At 50.2% G+C, this 14,554-nt stretch overlaps 25 non-coding genes across 25 annotated transcripts; all 25 read left to right on the forward strand.

Annotated features, from left to right (window-relative positions):
• The first annotated feature begins 578 nt into the window (after positions 1–578).
• Positions 579–651, forward strand: Trnaf-gaa. Its single transcript has one exon. It is a non-coding gene; the product is annotated as a tRNA-Phe (tRNA).
• Positions 652–1,190: 539 nt separating this feature from the next.
• On the forward strand, positions 1,191–1,263 carry Trnak-uuu. Its single transcript has one exon. It is a non-coding gene; the product is annotated as a tRNA-Lys (tRNA).
• A 138-nt stretch (positions 1,264–1,401) lies between these two features.
• Positions 1,402–1,483, forward strand: Trnas-cga. The gene has a single exon. It is a non-coding gene; the product is annotated as a tRNA-Ser (tRNA).
• A 693-nt stretch (positions 1,484–2,176) lies between these two features.
• Positions 2,177–2,258, forward strand: Trnas-uga. Its single transcript has one exon. It is a non-coding gene; the product is annotated as a tRNA-Ser (tRNA).
• A 599-nt stretch (positions 2,259–2,857) lies between these two features.
• Trnaf-gaa lies at positions 2,858–2,930 on the forward strand. The gene has a single exon. It is a non-coding gene; the product is annotated as a tRNA-Phe (tRNA).
• Positions 2,931–3,469: 539 nt separating this feature from the next.
• Positions 3,470–3,542, forward strand: Trnak-uuu. Its single transcript has one exon. It is a non-coding gene; the product is annotated as a tRNA-Lys (tRNA).
• Positions 3,543–3,680: 138 nt separating this feature from the next.
• Positions 3,681–3,762, forward strand: Trnas-cga. Its single transcript has one exon. It is a non-coding gene; the product is annotated as a tRNA-Ser (tRNA).
• Positions 3,763–4,455: 693 nt separating this feature from the next.
• Trnas-uga lies at positions 4,456–4,537 on the forward strand. Its single transcript has one exon. It is a non-coding gene; the product is annotated as a tRNA-Ser (tRNA).
• Positions 4,538–5,136: 599 nt separating this feature from the next.
• Trnaf-gaa lies at positions 5,137–5,209 on the forward strand. Its single transcript has one exon. It is a non-coding gene; the product is annotated as a tRNA-Phe (tRNA).
• Positions 5,210–5,748: 539 nt separating this feature from the next.
• Positions 5,749–5,821, forward strand: Trnak-uuu. Its single transcript has one exon. It is a non-coding gene; the product is annotated as a tRNA-Lys (tRNA).
• Positions 5,822–5,959: 138 nt separating this feature from the next.
• Positions 5,960–6,041, forward strand: Trnas-cga. The gene has a single exon. It is a non-coding gene; the product is annotated as a tRNA-Ser (tRNA).
• Positions 6,042–6,734: 693 nt separating this feature from the next.
• Trnas-uga lies at positions 6,735–6,816 on the forward strand. The gene has a single exon. It is a non-coding gene; the product is annotated as a tRNA-Ser (tRNA).
• A 599-nt stretch (positions 6,817–7,415) lies between these two features.
• Trnaf-gaa lies at positions 7,416–7,488 on the forward strand. The gene has a single exon. It is a non-coding gene; the product is annotated as a tRNA-Phe (tRNA).
• A 539-nt stretch (positions 7,489–8,027) lies between these two features.
• Positions 8,028–8,100, forward strand: Trnak-uuu. Its single transcript has one exon. It is a non-coding gene; the product is annotated as a tRNA-Lys (tRNA).
• Positions 8,101–8,238: 138 nt separating this feature from the next.
• Positions 8,239–8,320, forward strand: Trnas-cga. Its single transcript has one exon. It is a non-coding gene; the product is annotated as a tRNA-Ser (tRNA).
• A 693-nt stretch (positions 8,321–9,013) lies between these two features.
• Positions 9,014–9,095, forward strand: Trnas-uga. Its single transcript has one exon. It is a non-coding gene; the product is annotated as a tRNA-Ser (tRNA).
• Positions 9,096–9,694: 599 nt separating this feature from the next.
• On the forward strand, positions 9,695–9,767 carry Trnaf-gaa. The gene has a single exon. It is a non-coding gene; the product is annotated as a tRNA-Phe (tRNA).
• Positions 9,768–10,306: 539 nt separating this feature from the next.
• On the forward strand, positions 10,307–10,379 carry Trnar-ucu. The gene has a single exon. It is a non-coding gene; the product is annotated as a tRNA-Arg (tRNA).
• A 138-nt stretch (positions 10,380–10,517) lies between these two features.
• On the forward strand, positions 10,518–10,599 carry Trnas-cga. Its single transcript has one exon. It is a non-coding gene; the product is annotated as a tRNA-Ser (tRNA).
• Positions 10,600–11,292: 693 nt separating this feature from the next.
• Positions 11,293–11,374, forward strand: Trnas-uga. The gene has a single exon. It is a non-coding gene; the product is annotated as a tRNA-Ser (tRNA).
• A 599-nt stretch (positions 11,375–11,973) lies between these two features.
• Positions 11,974–12,046, forward strand: Trnaf-gaa. Its single transcript has one exon. It is a non-coding gene; the product is annotated as a tRNA-Phe (tRNA).
• A 539-nt stretch (positions 12,047–12,585) lies between these two features.
• Positions 12,586–12,658, forward strand: Trnar-ucu. Its single transcript has one exon. It is a non-coding gene; the product is annotated as a tRNA-Arg (tRNA).
• Positions 12,659–12,796: 138 nt separating this feature from the next.
• Positions 12,797–12,878, forward strand: Trnas-cga. The gene has a single exon. It is a non-coding gene; the product is annotated as a tRNA-Ser (tRNA).
• A 693-nt stretch (positions 12,879–13,571) lies between these two features.
• Positions 13,572–13,653, forward strand: Trnas-uga. The gene has a single exon. It is a non-coding gene; the product is annotated as a tRNA-Ser (tRNA).
• A 599-nt stretch (positions 13,654–14,252) lies between these two features.
• Positions 14,253–14,325, forward strand: Trnaf-gaa. The gene has a single exon. It is a non-coding gene; the product is annotated as a tRNA-Phe (tRNA).
• Positions 14,326–14,554: the final 229 nt, after the last annotated feature.

Below are 14,554 nucleotides of genomic sequence, written 5' to 3' on the forward strand. Positions count from 1 at the left end.
GATGGACGTTCAGGTGCATCCTAGCAGTTGCGTCACTACTAAACACATGGGTCACCAGTTATTTGATCCAGGGCGCAGCGTTACAGTCGCGCCCAGAAGCCGCAGCTCATCTCCTCGTCTCACAGCCGCCCACCGGGTGTTAGTACAAGTGTCGCCTCACTGGGCAGTGCAGATGTGTCCTTTTTAGCTTGCAGACGATGACGTGTAGCAATTTACGAGCTAACGCAAGTCGAATGTTTTACCGTGTGTATCTGCTAGATACTGCCTCTCATACGGTGGAGAGGCTCACTCCTTCTTGTGTCTCGTTCTCTGCACACGAGTTGCCCCTGACATCGACATAGCACGGGTTTTCTAGCGTCAGCGCGGCGTCACGTGAAGTCAGCGAAGTGAATATTACACGAGTCGAGTCGACATGTTTGCTTGTTACGATGATGGAAGCAGAAGAAATGTGTGTGGGACTTCACTGCATCGGCTGCTCGCCTTTCAGCGTCCCTGTGTCTTATCAGACGAAGGTGACTGTGAAATTGGCAACGAGGCAGAGCTGAACGAACACATGCAAACAGCAACGTTCAATGTCAGCCGAAATAGCTCAGTTGGGAGAGCGTTAGACTGAAGATCTAAAGGTCCCTGGTTCGATCCCGGGTTTCGGCAGGTATTCGTTTTGATGCGACGCCAATGGAATTGCTCTGCGTTGGTGATAATGCAACTACAGCTGACAACAAAAATGACTCTCTGCTGTAGCAGTTCTGGTTGTCTAGTGCATGCCATAAGAGGAACTCACTAGAAAACTAACTCCCTTTGAAGGAAAAGAATCAAAAAAGCCCTACCGACTGCGTTCCTTTTTCTGTGTCAGGTGGTGAAGAACGTCTTCAACGGAACCGCGAAATGAGCGAAAACGTGGGAAACATTGCATTCGAAATGCTTGCGAATTTTCCAATTGCCCAGTGAGTGTCGACAAAACACGTCAATTCTCTGCTCCAACGTATGAGACGTAACAACTGGTGCAATTTGTTGTTGCATCGTGTGCCAGCAGTCTTCGATAGTGTGTTACGAGCTTAGCGCGATAAGTTTGCAGACAGCATTTAGGCGACGTTTTATTAGTAACGGCCCCATGCAACGATTGCACAACAGTAAAGGACATGAGTCAATGTACAGTTGTGCATCGTGGGAGGTCTCACACCGTCGTCCGAGCCCGGATAGCTCAGTCGGTAGAGCATTAGGCTTTTAACCTAAGGGTCCAGGGTTCAAGTCCCTGTCCGTGCGGAAATTTTAAAACTTTGGTAGCGATTCGTCTGGTAGCGGTGGAAACGCTACGGAAAATAATGCAGCTACGCCGTTTTCTGACACCACAGTGCTTCAAACGGTAGCATTTGCATGTGTCGGGACAACGCCGCGCTACCGGCAGTCGTGGCCGAGTGGTTAAGGCGTCTGACTCGAAATCAGATTCCCTATGGGAGCGTAGGTTCGAATCCTACCGGCTGCGTGCGATTTTGCGTAAAGAGAGGAGCAAAAATTTTCGCACACATGTGACATGCGTGGGCGAATGCGGGTGCAAACCAGTGACGCCATTCTCAACAAGACGAAAGTTTCCGTTTAAGAATACTGAGTTTCGCGACGACCGCTGCTTACTGTGGCCATCGGTTCACCTCGCACTGACGCTGGGACTGCAGAAAGCCGTCGCTGAGATCGTGAGTACACAGATGTGCTCGAAAGTGTTGGACAGAGCGAACATTCAATTCTTTTTAAGAATCGCAATTGAATCATTCGAGTGCGGCGAAGGCAGTGGTGCAGCGTTTCTTTTCTTAAGATCTCGCAGCTGCTTGGAGGTATGTCCATCGTTTTAAGACGACAGAAAACTAGCGTCAGCGGTGCGTCAGTGGGAAGTCGGTGAAGTCGCCATTGGAGCCATAAGCCAGTAATTACAACATGCGAATCACTCGCTCACCACGCAGCTGTACGATAATGCTCGTGCGTGGGCCCGCATAGCTGAGTCGGTAGAGCGTTAGGTTTTCAACCAAAGGGTCCTGGGTTCAAGTCCCTGTCTGGGCGAAAATTAATACACTTTCGTAACGGCTAATGGAAACCCTACAGGAAAGAGTGAGGCCACGCCGCTTTCTGCCATCAGATTGCTTCTAAAGATGGCCGTTTCACTTGTCGGGAGTCGCTTCTGCCACCGGCAGTCGTGGCCGAGTGGTTAAGGCGTCTGACTTGAAATCAGATTCCCTCTGGGAGCGTAGGTTCGAGTCCTGCCGACTGCGAAAATTTTCTCTCTCTCAAAAGATGGACGTTCAGGTGCATCCTAGCAGTTGCGTCACTACTAAACACATGGGTCACCAGTTATTTGATCCAGGGCGCAGCGTTACAGTCGCGCCCAGAAGCCGCAGCTCATCTCCTCGTCTCACAGCCGCCCACCGGGTGTTAGTACAAGTGTCGCCTCACTGGGCAGTGCAGATGTGTCCTTTTTAGCTTGCAGACGATGACGTGTAGCAATTTACGAGCTAACGCAAGTCGAATGTTTTACCGTGTGTATCTGCTAGATACTGCCTCTCATACGGTGGAGAGGCTCACTCCTTCTTGTGTCTCGTTCTCTGCACACGAGTTGCCCCTGACATCGACATAGCACGGGTTTTCTAGCGTCAGCGCGGCGTCACGTGAAGTCAGCGAAGTGAATATTACACGAGTCGAGTCGACATGTTTGCTTGTTACGATGATGGAAGCAGAAGAAATGTGTGTGGGACTTCACTGCATCGGCTGCTCGCCTTTCAGCGTCCCTGTGTCTTATCAGACGAAGGTGACTGTGAAATTGGCAACGAGGCAGAGCTGAACGAACACATGCAAACAGCAACGTTCAATGTCAGCCGAAATAGCTCAGTTGGGAGAGCGTTAGACTGAAGATCTAAAGGTCCCTGGTTCGATCCCGGGTTTCGGCAGGTATTCGTTTTGATGCGACGCCAATGGAATTGCTCTGCGTTGGTGATAATGCAACTACAGCTGACAACAAAAATGACTCTCTGCTGTAGCAGTTCTGGTTGTCTAGTGCATGCCATAAGAGGAACTCACTAGAAAACTAACTCCCTTTGAAGGAAAAGAATCAAAAAAGCCCTACCGACTGCGTTCCTTTTTCTGTGTCAGGTGGTGAAGAACGTCTTCAACGGAACCGCGAAATGAGCGAAAACGTGGGAAACATTGCATTCGAAATGCTTGCGAATTTTCCAATTGCCCAGTGAGTGTCGACAAAACACGTCAATTCTCTGCTCCAACGTATGAGACGTAACAACTGGTGCAATTTGTTGTTGCATCGTGTGCCAGCAGTCTTCGATAGTGTGTTACGAGCTTAGCGCGATAAGTTTGCAGACAGCATTTAGGCGACGTTTTATTAGTAACGGCCCCATGCAACGATTGCACAACAGTAAAGGACATGAGTCAATGTACAGTTGTGCATCGTGGGAGGTCTCACACCGTCGTCCGAGCCCGGATAGCTCAGTCGGTAGAGCATTAGGCTTTTAACCTAAGGGTCCAGGGTTCAAGTCCCTGTCCGGGCGGAAATTTTAAAACTTTGGTAGCGATTCGTCTGGTAGCGGTGGAAACGCTACGGAAAATAATGCAGCTACGCCGTTTTCTGACACCACAGTGCTTCAAACGGTAGCATTTGCATGTGTCGGGACAACGCCGCGCTACCGGCAGTCGTGGCCGAGTGGTTAAGGCGTCTGACTCGAAATCAGATTCCCTATGGGAGCGTAGGTTCGAATCCTACCGGCTGCGTGCGATTTTGCGTAAAGAGAGGAGCAAAAATTTTCGCACACATGTGACATGCGTGGGCGAATGCGGGTGCAAACCAGTGACGCCATTCTCAACAAGACGAAAGTTTCCGTTTAAGAATACTGAGTTTCGCGACGACCGCTGCTTACTGTGGCCATCGGTTCACCTCGCACTGACGCTGGGACTGCAGAAAGCCGTCGCTGAGATCGTGAGTACACAGATGTGCTCGAAAGTGTTGGACAGAGCGAACATTCAATTCTTTTTAAGAATCGCAATTGAATCATTCGAGTGCGGCGAAGGCAGTGGTGCAGCGTTTCTTTTCTTAAGATCTCGCAGCTGCTTGGAGGTATGTCCATCGTTTTAAGACGACAGAAAACTAGCGTCAGCGGTGCGTCAGTGGGAAGTCGGTGAAGTCGCCATTGGAGCCATAAGCCAGTAATTACAACATGCGAATCACTCGCTCACCACGCAGCTGTACGATAATGCTCGTGCGTGGGCCCGCATAGCTGAGTCGGTAGAGCGTTAGGTTTTCAACCAAAGGGTCCTGGGTTCAAGTCCCTGTCTGGGCGAAAATTAATACACTTTCGTAACGGCTAATGGAAACCCTACAGGAAAGAGTGAGGCCACGCCGCTTTCTGCCATCAGATTGCTTCTAAAGATGGCCGTTTCACTTGTCGGGAGTCGCTTCTGCCACCGGCAGTCGTGGCCGAGTGGTTAAGGCGTCTGACTTGAAATCAGATTCCCTCTGGGAGCGTAGGTTCGAGTCCTGCCGACTGCGAAAATTTTCTCTCTCTCAAAAGATGGACGTTCAGGTGCATCCTAGCAGTTGCGTCACTACTAAACACATGGGTCACCAGTTATTTGATCCAGGGCGCAGCGTTACAGTCGCGCCCAGAAGCCGCAGCTCATCTCCTCGTCTCACAGCCGCCCACCGGGTGTTAGTACAAGTGTCGCCTCACTGGGCAGTGCAGATGTGTCCTTTTTAGCTTGCAGACGATGACGTGTAGCAATTTACGAGCTAACGCAAGTCGAATGTTTTACCGTGTGTATCTGCTAGATACTGCCTCTCATACGGTGGAGAGGCTCACTCCTTCTTGTGTCTCGTTCTCTGCACACGAGTTGCCCCTGACATCGACATAGCACGGGTTTTCTAGCGTCAGCGCGGCGTCACGTGAAGTCAGCGAAGTGAATATTACACGAGTCGAGTCGACATGTTTGCTTGTTACGATGATGGAAGCAGAAGAAATGTGTGTGGGACTTCACTGCATCGGCTGCTCGCCTTTCAGCGTCCCTGTGTCTTATCAGACGAAGGTGACTGTGAAATTGGCAACGAGGCAGAGCTGAACGAACACATGCAAACAGCAACGTTCAATGTCAGCCGAAATAGCTCAGTTGGGAGAGCGTTAGACTGAAGATCTAAAGGTCCCTGGTTCGATCCCGGGTTTCGGCAGGTATTCGTTTTGATGCGACGCCAATGGAATTGCTCTGCGTTGGTGATAATGCAACTACAGCTGACAACAAAAATGACTCTCTGCTGTAGCAGTTCTGGTTGTCTAGTGCATGCCATAAGAGGAACTCACTAGAAAACTAACTCCCTTTGAAGGAAAAGAATCAAAAAAGCCCTACCGACTGCGTTCCTTTTTCTGTGTCAGGTGGTGAAGAACGTCTTCAACGGAACCGCGAAATGAGCGAAAACGTGGGAAACATTGCATTCGAAATGCTTGCGAATTTTCCAATTGCCCAGTGAGTGTCGACAAAACACGTCAATTCTCTGCTCCAACGTATGAGACGTAACAACTGGTGCAATTTGTTGTTGCATCGTGTGCCAGCAGTCTTCGATAGTGTGTTACGAGCTTAGCGCGATAAGTTTGCAGACAGCATTTAGGCGACGTTTTATTAGTAACGGCCCCATGCAACGATTGCACAACAGTAAAGGACATGAGTCAATGTACAGTTGTGCATCGTGGGAGGTCTCACACCGTCGTCCGAGCCCGGATAGCTCAGTCGGTAGAGCATTAGGCTTTTAACCTAAGGGTCCAGGGTTCAAGTCCCTGTCCGGGCGGAAATTTTAAAACTTTGGTAGCGATTCGTCTGGTAGCGGTGGAAACGCTACGGAAAATAATGCAGCTACGCCGTTTTCTGACACCACAGTGCTTCAAACGGTAGCATTTGCATGTGTCGGGACAACGCCGCGCTACCGGCAGTCGTGGCCGAGTGGTTAAGGCGTCTGACTCGAAATCAGATTCCCTATGGGAGCGTAGGTTCGAATCCTACCGGCTGCGTGCGATTTTGCGTAAAGAGAGGAGCAAAAATTTTCGCACACATGTGACATGCGTGGGCGAATGCGGGTGCAAACCAGTGACGCCATTCTCAACAAGACGAAAGTTTCCGTTTAAGACTACTGAGTTTCGCGACGACCGCTGCTTACTGTGGCCATCGGTTCACCTCGCACTGACGCTGGGACTGCAGAAAGCCGTCGCTGAGATCGTGAGTACACAGATGTGCTCGAAAGTGTTGGACAGAGCGAACATTCAATTCTTTTTAAGAATCGCAATTGAATCATTCGAGTGCGGCGAAGGCAGTGGTGCAGCGTTTCTTTTCTTAAGATCTCGCAGCTGCTTGGAGGTATGTCCATCGTTTTAAGACGACAGAAAACTAGCGTCAGCGGTGCGTCAGTGGGAAGTCGGTGAAGTCGCCATTGGAGCCATAAGCCAGTAATTACAACATGCGAATCACTCGCTCACCACGCAGCTGTACGATAATGCTCGTGCGTGGGCCCGCATAGCTGAGTCGGTAGAGCGTTAGGTTTTCAACCAAAGGGTCCTGGGTTCAAGTCCCTGTCTGGGCGAAAATTAATACACTTTCGTAACGGCTAATGGAAACCCTACAGGAAAGAGTGAGGCCACGCCGCTTTCTGCCATCAGATTGCTTCTAAAGATGGCCGTTTCACTTGTCGGGAGTCGCTTCTGCCACCGGCAGTCGTGGCCGAGTGGTTAAGGCGTCTGACTTGAAATCAGATTCCCTCTGGGAGCGTAGGTTCGAGTCCTGCCGACTGCGAAAATTTTCTCTCTCTCAAAAGATGGACGTTCAGGTGCATCCTAGCAGTTGCGTCACTACTAAACACATGGGTCACCAGTTATTTGATCCAGGGCGCAGCGTTACAGTCGCGCCCAGAAGCCGCAGCTCATCTCCTCGTCTCACAGCCGCCCACCGGGTGTTAGTACAAGTGTCGCCTCACTGGGCAGTGCAGATGTGTCCTTTTTAGCTTGCAGACGATGACGTGTAGCAATTTACGAGCTAACGCAAGTCGAATGTTTTACCGTGTGTATCTGCTAGATACTGCCTCTCATACGGTGGAGAGGCTCACTCCTTCTTGTGTCTCGTTCTCTGCACACGAGTTGCCCCTGACATCGACATAGCACGGGTTTTCTAGCGTCAGCGCGGCGTCACGTGAAGTCAGCGAAGTGAATATTACACGAGTCGAGTCGACATGTTTGCTTGTTACGATGATGGAAGCAGAAGAAATGTGTGTGGGACTTCACTGCATCGGCTGCTCGCCTTTCAGCGTCCCTGTGTCTTATCAGACGAAGGTGACTGTGAAATTGGCAACGAGGCAGAGCTGAACGAACACATGCAAACAGCAACGTTCAATGTCAGCCGAAATAGCTCAGTTGGGAGAGCGTTAGACTGAAGATCTAAAGGTCCCTGGTTCGATCCCGGGTTTCGGCAGGTATTCGTTTTGATGCGACGCCAATGGAATTGCTCTGCGTTGGTGATAATGCAACTACAGCTGACAACAAAAATGACTCTCTGCTGTAGCAGTTCTGGTTGTCTAGTGCATGCCATAAGAGGAACTCACTAGAAAACTAACTCCCTTTGAAGGAAAAGAATCAAAAAAGCCCTACCGACTGCGTTCCTTTTTCTGTGTCAGGTGGTGAAGAACGTCTTCAACGGAACCGCGAAATGAGCGAAAACGTGGGAAACATTGCATTCGAAATGCTTGCGAATTTTCCAATTGCCCAGTGAGTGTCGACAAAACACGTCAATTCTCTGCTCCAACGTATGAGACGTAACAACTGGTGCAATTTGTTGTTGCATCGTGTGCCAGCAGTCTTCGATAGTGTGTTACGAGCTTAGCGCGATAAGTTTGCAGACAGCATTTAGGCGACGTTTTATTAGTAACGGCCCCATGCAACGATTGCACAACAGTAAAGGACATGAGTCAATGTACAGTTGTGCATCGTGGGAGGTCTCACACCGTCGTCCGAGCCCGGATAGCTCAGTCGGTAGAGCATTAGGCTTTTAACCTAAGGGTCCAGGGTTCAAGTCCCTGTCCGGGCGGAAATTTTAAAACTTTGGTAGCGATTCGTCTGGTAGCGGTGGAAACGCTACGGAAAATAATGCAGCTACGCCGTTTTCTGACACCACAGTGCTTCAAACGGTAGCATTTGCATGTGTCGGGACAACGCCGCGCTACCGGCAGTCGTGGCCGAGTGGTTAAGGCGTCTGACTCGAAATCAGATTCCCTATGGGAGCGTAGGTTCGAATCCTACCGGCTGCGTGCGATTTTGCGTAAAGAGAGGAGCAAAAATTTTCGCACACATGTGACATGCGTGGGCGAATGCGGGTGCAAACCAGTGACGCCATTCTCAACAAGACGAAAGTTTCCGTTTAAGAATACTGAGTTTCGCGACGACCGCTGCTTACTGTGGCCATCGGTTCACCTCGCACTGACGCTGGGACTGCAGAAAGCCGTCGCTGAGATCGTGAGTACACAGATGTGCTCGAAAGTGTTGGACAGAGCGAACATTCAATTCTTTTTAAGAATCGCAATTGAATCATTCGAGTGCGGCGAAGGCAGTGGTGCAGCGTTTCTTTTCTTAAGATCTCGCAGCTGCTTGGAGGTATGTCCATCGTTTTAAGACGACAGAAAACTAGCGTCAGCGGTGCGTCAGTGGGAAGTCGGTGAAGTCGCCATTGGAGCCATAAGCCAGTAATTACAACATGCGAATCACTCGCTCACCACGCAGCTGTACGATAATGCTCGTGCGTGGGCCCGCATAGCTGAGTCGGTAGAGCGTTAGGTTTTCAACCAAAGGGTCCTGGGTTCAAGTCCCTGTCTGGGCGAAAATTAATACACTTTCGTAACGGCTAATGGAAACCCTACAGGAAAGAGTGAGGCCACGCCGCTTTCTGCCATCAGATTGCTTCTAAAGATGGCCGTTTCACTTGTCGGGAGTCGCTTCTGCCACCGGCAGTCGTGGCCGAGTGGTTAAGGCGTCTGACTTGAAATCAGATTCCCTCTGGGAGCGTAGGTTCGAGTCCTGCCGACTGCGAAAATTTTCTCTCTCTCAAAAGATGGACGTTCAGGTGCATCCTAGCAGTTGCGTCACTACTAAACACATGGGTCACCAGTTATTTGATCCAGGGCGCAGCGTTACAGTCGCGCCCAGAAGCCGCAGCTCATCTCCTCGTCTCACAGCCGCCCACCGGGTGTTAGTACAAGTGTCGCCTCACTGGGCAGTGCAGATGTGTCCTTTTTAGCTTGCAGACGATGACGTGTAGCAATTTACGAGCTAACGCAAGTCGAATGTTTTACCGTGTGTATCTGCTAGATACTGCCTCTCATACGGTGGAGAGGCTCACTCCTTCTTGTGTCTCGTTCTCTGCACACGAGTTGCCCCTGACATCGACATAGCACGGGTTTTCTAGCGTCAGCGCGGCGTCACGTGAAGTCAGCGAAGTGAATATTACACGAGTCGAGTCGACATGTTTGCTTGTTACGATGATGGAAGCAGAAGAAATGTGTGTGGGACTTCACTGCATCGGCTGCTCGCCTTTCAGCGTCCCTGTGTCTTATCAGACGAAGGTGACTGTGAAATTGGCAACGAGGCAGAGCTGAACGAACACATGCAAACAGCAACGTTCAATGTCAGCCGAAATAGCTCAGTTGGGAGAGCGTTAGACTGAAGATCTAAAGGTCCCTGGTTCGATCCCGGGTTTCGGCAGGTATTCGTTTTGATGCGACGCCAATGGAATTGCTCTGCGTTGGTGATAATGCAACTACAGCTGACAACAAAAATGACTCTCTGCTGTAGCAGTTCTGGTTGTCTAGTGCATGCCATAAGAGGAACTCACTAGAAAACTAACTCCCTTTGAAGGAAAAGAATCAAAAAAGCCCTACCGACTGCGTTCCTTTTTCTGTGTCAGGTGGTGAAGAACGTCTTCAACGGAACCGCGAAATGAGCGAAAACGTGGGAAACATTGCATTCGAAATGCTTGCGAATTTTCCAATTGCCCAGTGAGTGTCGACAAAACACGTCAATTCTCTGCTCCAACGTATGAGACGTAACAACTGGTGCAATTTGTTGTTGCATCGTGTGCCAGCAGTCTTCGATAGTGTGTTACGAGCTTAGCGCGATAAGTTTGCAGACAGCATTTAGGCGACGTTTTATTAGTAACGGCCCCATGCAACGATTGCACAACAGTAAAGGACATGAGTCAATGTACAGTTGTGCATCGTGGGAGGTCTCACACCGTCGTCCGAGCCCGGATAGCTCAGTCGGTAGAGCATTAGGCTTCTAACCTAAGGGTCCAGGGTTCAAGTCCCTGTCCGGGCGGAAATTTTAAAACTTTGGTAGCGATTCGTCTGGTAGCGGTGGAAACGCTACGGAAAATAATGCAGCTACGCCGTTTTCTGACACCACAGTGCTTCAAACGGTAGCATTTGCATGTGTCGGGACAACGCCGCGCTACCGGCAGTCGTGGCCGAGTGGTTAAGGCGTCTGACTCGAAATCAGATTCCCTATGGGAGCGTAGGTTCGAATCCTACCGGCTGCGTGCGATTTTGCGTAAAGAGAGGAGCAAAAATTTTCGCACACATGTGACATGCGTGGGCGAATGCGGGTGCAAACCAGTGACGCCATTCTCAACAAGACGAAAGTTTCCGTTTAAGAATACTGAGTTTCGCGACGACCGCTGCTTACTGTGGCCATCGGTTCACCTCGCACTGACGCTGGGACTGCAGAAAGCCGTCGCTGAGATCGTGAGTACACAGATGTGCTCGAAAGTGTTGGACAGAGCGAACATTCAATTCTTTTTAAGAATCGCAATTGAATCATTCGAGTGCGGCGAAGGCAGTGGTGCAGCGTTTCTTTTCTTAAGATCTCGCAGCTGCTTGGAGGTATGTCCATCGTTTTAAGACGACAGAAAACTAGCGTCAGCGGTGCGTCAGTGGGAAGTCGGTGAAGTCGCCATTGGAGCCATAAGCCAGTAATTACAACATGCGAATCACTCGCTCACCACGCAGCTGTACGATAATGCTCGTGCGTGGGCCCGCATAGCTGAGTCGGTAGAGCGTTAGGTTTTCAACCAAAGGGTCCTGGGTTCAAGTCCCTGTCTGGGCGAAAATTAATACACTTTCGTAACGGCTAATGGAAACCCTACAGGAAAGAGTGAGGCCACGCCGCTTTCTGCCATCAGATTGCTTCTAAAGATGGCCGTTTCACTTGTCGGGAGTCGCTTCTGCCACCGGCAGTCGTGGCCGAGTGGTTAAGGCGTCTGACTTGAAATCAGATTCCCTCTGGGAGCGTAGGTTCGAGTCCTGCCGACTGCGAAAATTTTCTCTCTCTCAAAAGATGGACGTTCAGGTGCATCCTAGCAGTTGCGTCACTACTAAACACATGGGTCACCAGTTATTTGATCCAGGGCGCAGCGTTACAGTCGCGCCCAGAAGCCGCAGCTCATCTCCTCGTCTCACAGCCGCCCACCGGGTGTTAGTACAAGTGTCGCCTCACTGGGCAGTGCAGATGTGTCCTTTTTAGCTTGCAGACGATGACGTGTAGCAATTTACGAGCTAACGCAAGTCGAATGTTTTACCGTGTGTATCTGCTAGATACTGCCTCTCATACGGTGGAGAGGCTCACTCCTTCTTGTGTCTCGTTCTCTGCACACGAGTTGCCCCTGACATCGACATAGCACGGGTTTTCTAGCGTCAGCGCGGCGTCACGTGAAGTCAGCGAAGTGAATATTACACGAGTCGAGTCGACATGTTTGCTTGTTACGATGATGGAAGCAGAAGAAATGTGTGTGGGACTTCACTGCATCGGCTGCTCGCCTTTCAGCGTCCCTGTGTCTTATCAGACGAAGGTGACTGTGAAATTGGCAACGAGGCAGAGCTGAACGAACACATGCAAACAGCAACGTTCAATGTCAGCCGAAATAGCTCAGTTGGGAGAGCGTTAGACTGAAGATCTAAAGGTCCCTGGTTCGATCCCGGGTTTCGGCAGGTATTCGTTTTGATGCGACGCCAATGGAATTGCTCTGCGTTGGTGATAATGCAACTACAGCTGACAACAAAAATGACTCTCTGCTGTAGCAGTTCTGGTTGTCTAGTGCATGCCATAAGAGGAACTCACTAGAAAACTAACTCCCTTTGAAGGAAAAGAATCAAAAAAGCCCTACCGACTGCGTTCCTTTTTCTGTGTCAGGTGGTGAAGAACGTCTTCAACGGAACCGCGAAATGAGCGAAAACGTGGGAAACATTGCATTCGAAATGCTTGCGAATTTTCCAATTGCCCAGTGAGTGTCGACAAAACACGTCAATTCTCTGCTCCAACGTATGAGACGTAACAACTGGTGCAATTTGTTGTTGCATCGTGTGCCAGCAGTCTTCGATAGTGTGTTACGAGCTTAGCGCGATAAGTTTGCAGACAGCATTTAGGCGACGTTTTATTAGTAACGGCCCCATGCAACGATTGCACAACAGTAAAGGACATGAGTCAATGTACAGTTGTGCATCGTGGGAGGTCTCACACCGTCGTCCGAGCCCGGATAGCTCAGTCGGTAGAGCATTAGGCTTCTAACCTAAGGGTCCAGGGTTCAAGTCCCTGTCCGGGCGGAAATTTTAAAACTTTGGTAGCGATTCGTCTGGTAGCGGTGGAAACGCTACGGAAAATAATGCAGCTACGCCGTTTTCTGACACCACAGTGCTTCAAACGGTAGCATTTGCATGTGTCGGGACAACGCCGCGCTACCGGCAGTCGTGGCCGAGTGGTTAAGGCGTCTGACTCGAAATCAGATTCCCTATGGGAGCGTAGGTTCGAATCCTACCGGCTGCGTGCGATTTTGCGTAAAGAGAGGAGCAAAAATTTTCGCACACATGTGACATGCGTGGGCGAATGCGGGTGCAAACCAGTGACGCCATTCTCAACAAGACGAAAGTTTCCGTTTAAGAATACTGAGTTTCGCGACGACCGCTGCTTACTGTGGCCATCGGTTCACCTCGCACTGACGCTGGGACTGCAGAAAGCCGTCGCTGAGATCGTGAGTACACAGATGTGCTCGAAAGTGTTGGACAGAGCGAACATTCAATTCTTTTTAAGAATCGCAATTGAATCATTCGAGTGCGGCGAAGGCAGTGGTGCAGCGTTTCTTTTCTTAAGATCTCGCAGCTGCTTGGAGGTATGTCCATCGTTTTAAGACGACAGAAAACTAGCGTCAGCGGTGCGTCAGTGGGAAGTCGGTGAAGTCGCCATTGGAGCCATAAGCCAGTAATTACAACATGCGAATCACTCGCTCACCACGCAGCTGTACGATAATGCTCGTGCGTGGGCCCGCATAGCTGAGTCGGTAGAGCGTTAGGTTTTCAACCAAAGGGTCCTGGGTTCAAGTCCCTGTCTGGGCGAAAATTAATACACTTTCGTAACGGCTAATGGAAACCCTACAGGAAAGAGTGAGGCCACGCCGCTTTCTGCCATCAGATTGCTTCTAAAGATGGCCGTTTCACTTGTCGGGAGTCGCTTCTGCCACCGGCAGTCGTGGCCGAGTGGTTAAGGCGTCTGACTTGAAATCAGATTCCCTCTGGGAGCGTAGGTTCGAGTCCTGCCGACTGCGAAAATTTTCTCTCTCTCAAAAGATGGACGTTCAGGTGCATCCTAGCAGTTGCGTCACTACTAAACACATGGGTCACCAGTTATTTGATCCAGGGCGCAGCGTTACAGTCGCGCCCAGAAGCCGCAGCTCATCTCCTCGTCTCACAGCCGCCCACCGGGTGTTAGTACAAGTGTCGCCTCACTGGGCAGTGCAGATGTGTCCTTTTTAGCTTGCAGACGATGACGTGTAGCAATTTACGAGCTAACGCAAGTCGAATGTTTTACCGTGTGTATCTGCTAGATACTGCCTCTCATACGGTGGAGAGGCTCACTCCTTCTTGTGTCTCGTTCTCTGCACACGAGTTGCCCCTGACATCGACATAGCACGGGTTTTCTAGCGTCAGCGCGGCGTCACGTGAAGTCAGCGAAGTGAATATTACACGAGTCGAGTCGACATGTTTGCTTGTTACGATGATGGAAGCAGAAGAAATGTGTGTGGGACTTCACTGCATCGGCTGCTCGCCTTTCAGCGTCCCTGTGTCTTATCAGACGAAGGTGACTGTGAAATTGGCAACGAGGCAGAGCTGAACGAACACATGCAAACAGCAACGTTCAATGTCAGCCGAAATAGCTCAGTTGGGAGAGCGTTAGACTGAAGATCTAAAGGTCCCTGGTTCGATCCCGGGTTTCGGCAGGTATTCGTTTTGATGCGACGCCAATGGAATTGCTCTGCGTTGGTGATAATGCAACTACAGCTGACAACAAAAATGACTCTCTGCTGTAGCAGTTCTGGTTGTCTAGTGCATGCCATAAGAGGAACTCACTAGAAAACTAACTCCCTTTGAAGGAAAAGAATCAAAAAAGCCCTACCGACTGCGTTCCTTTTTCTGTGTCAGGTGGTGAAGAACGTCTTCAACGGAACC

This window comes from Schistocerca piceifrons, unplaced genomic scaffold, assembly GCF_021461385.2.
Source record: "Schistocerca piceifrons isolate TAMUIC-IGC-003096 unplaced genomic scaffold, iqSchPice1.1 HiC_scaffold_1310, whole genome shotgun sequence".
Taxonomy (NCBI): domain Eukaryota; kingdom Metazoa; phylum Arthropoda; class Insecta; order Orthoptera; family Acrididae; genus Schistocerca; species Schistocerca piceifrons.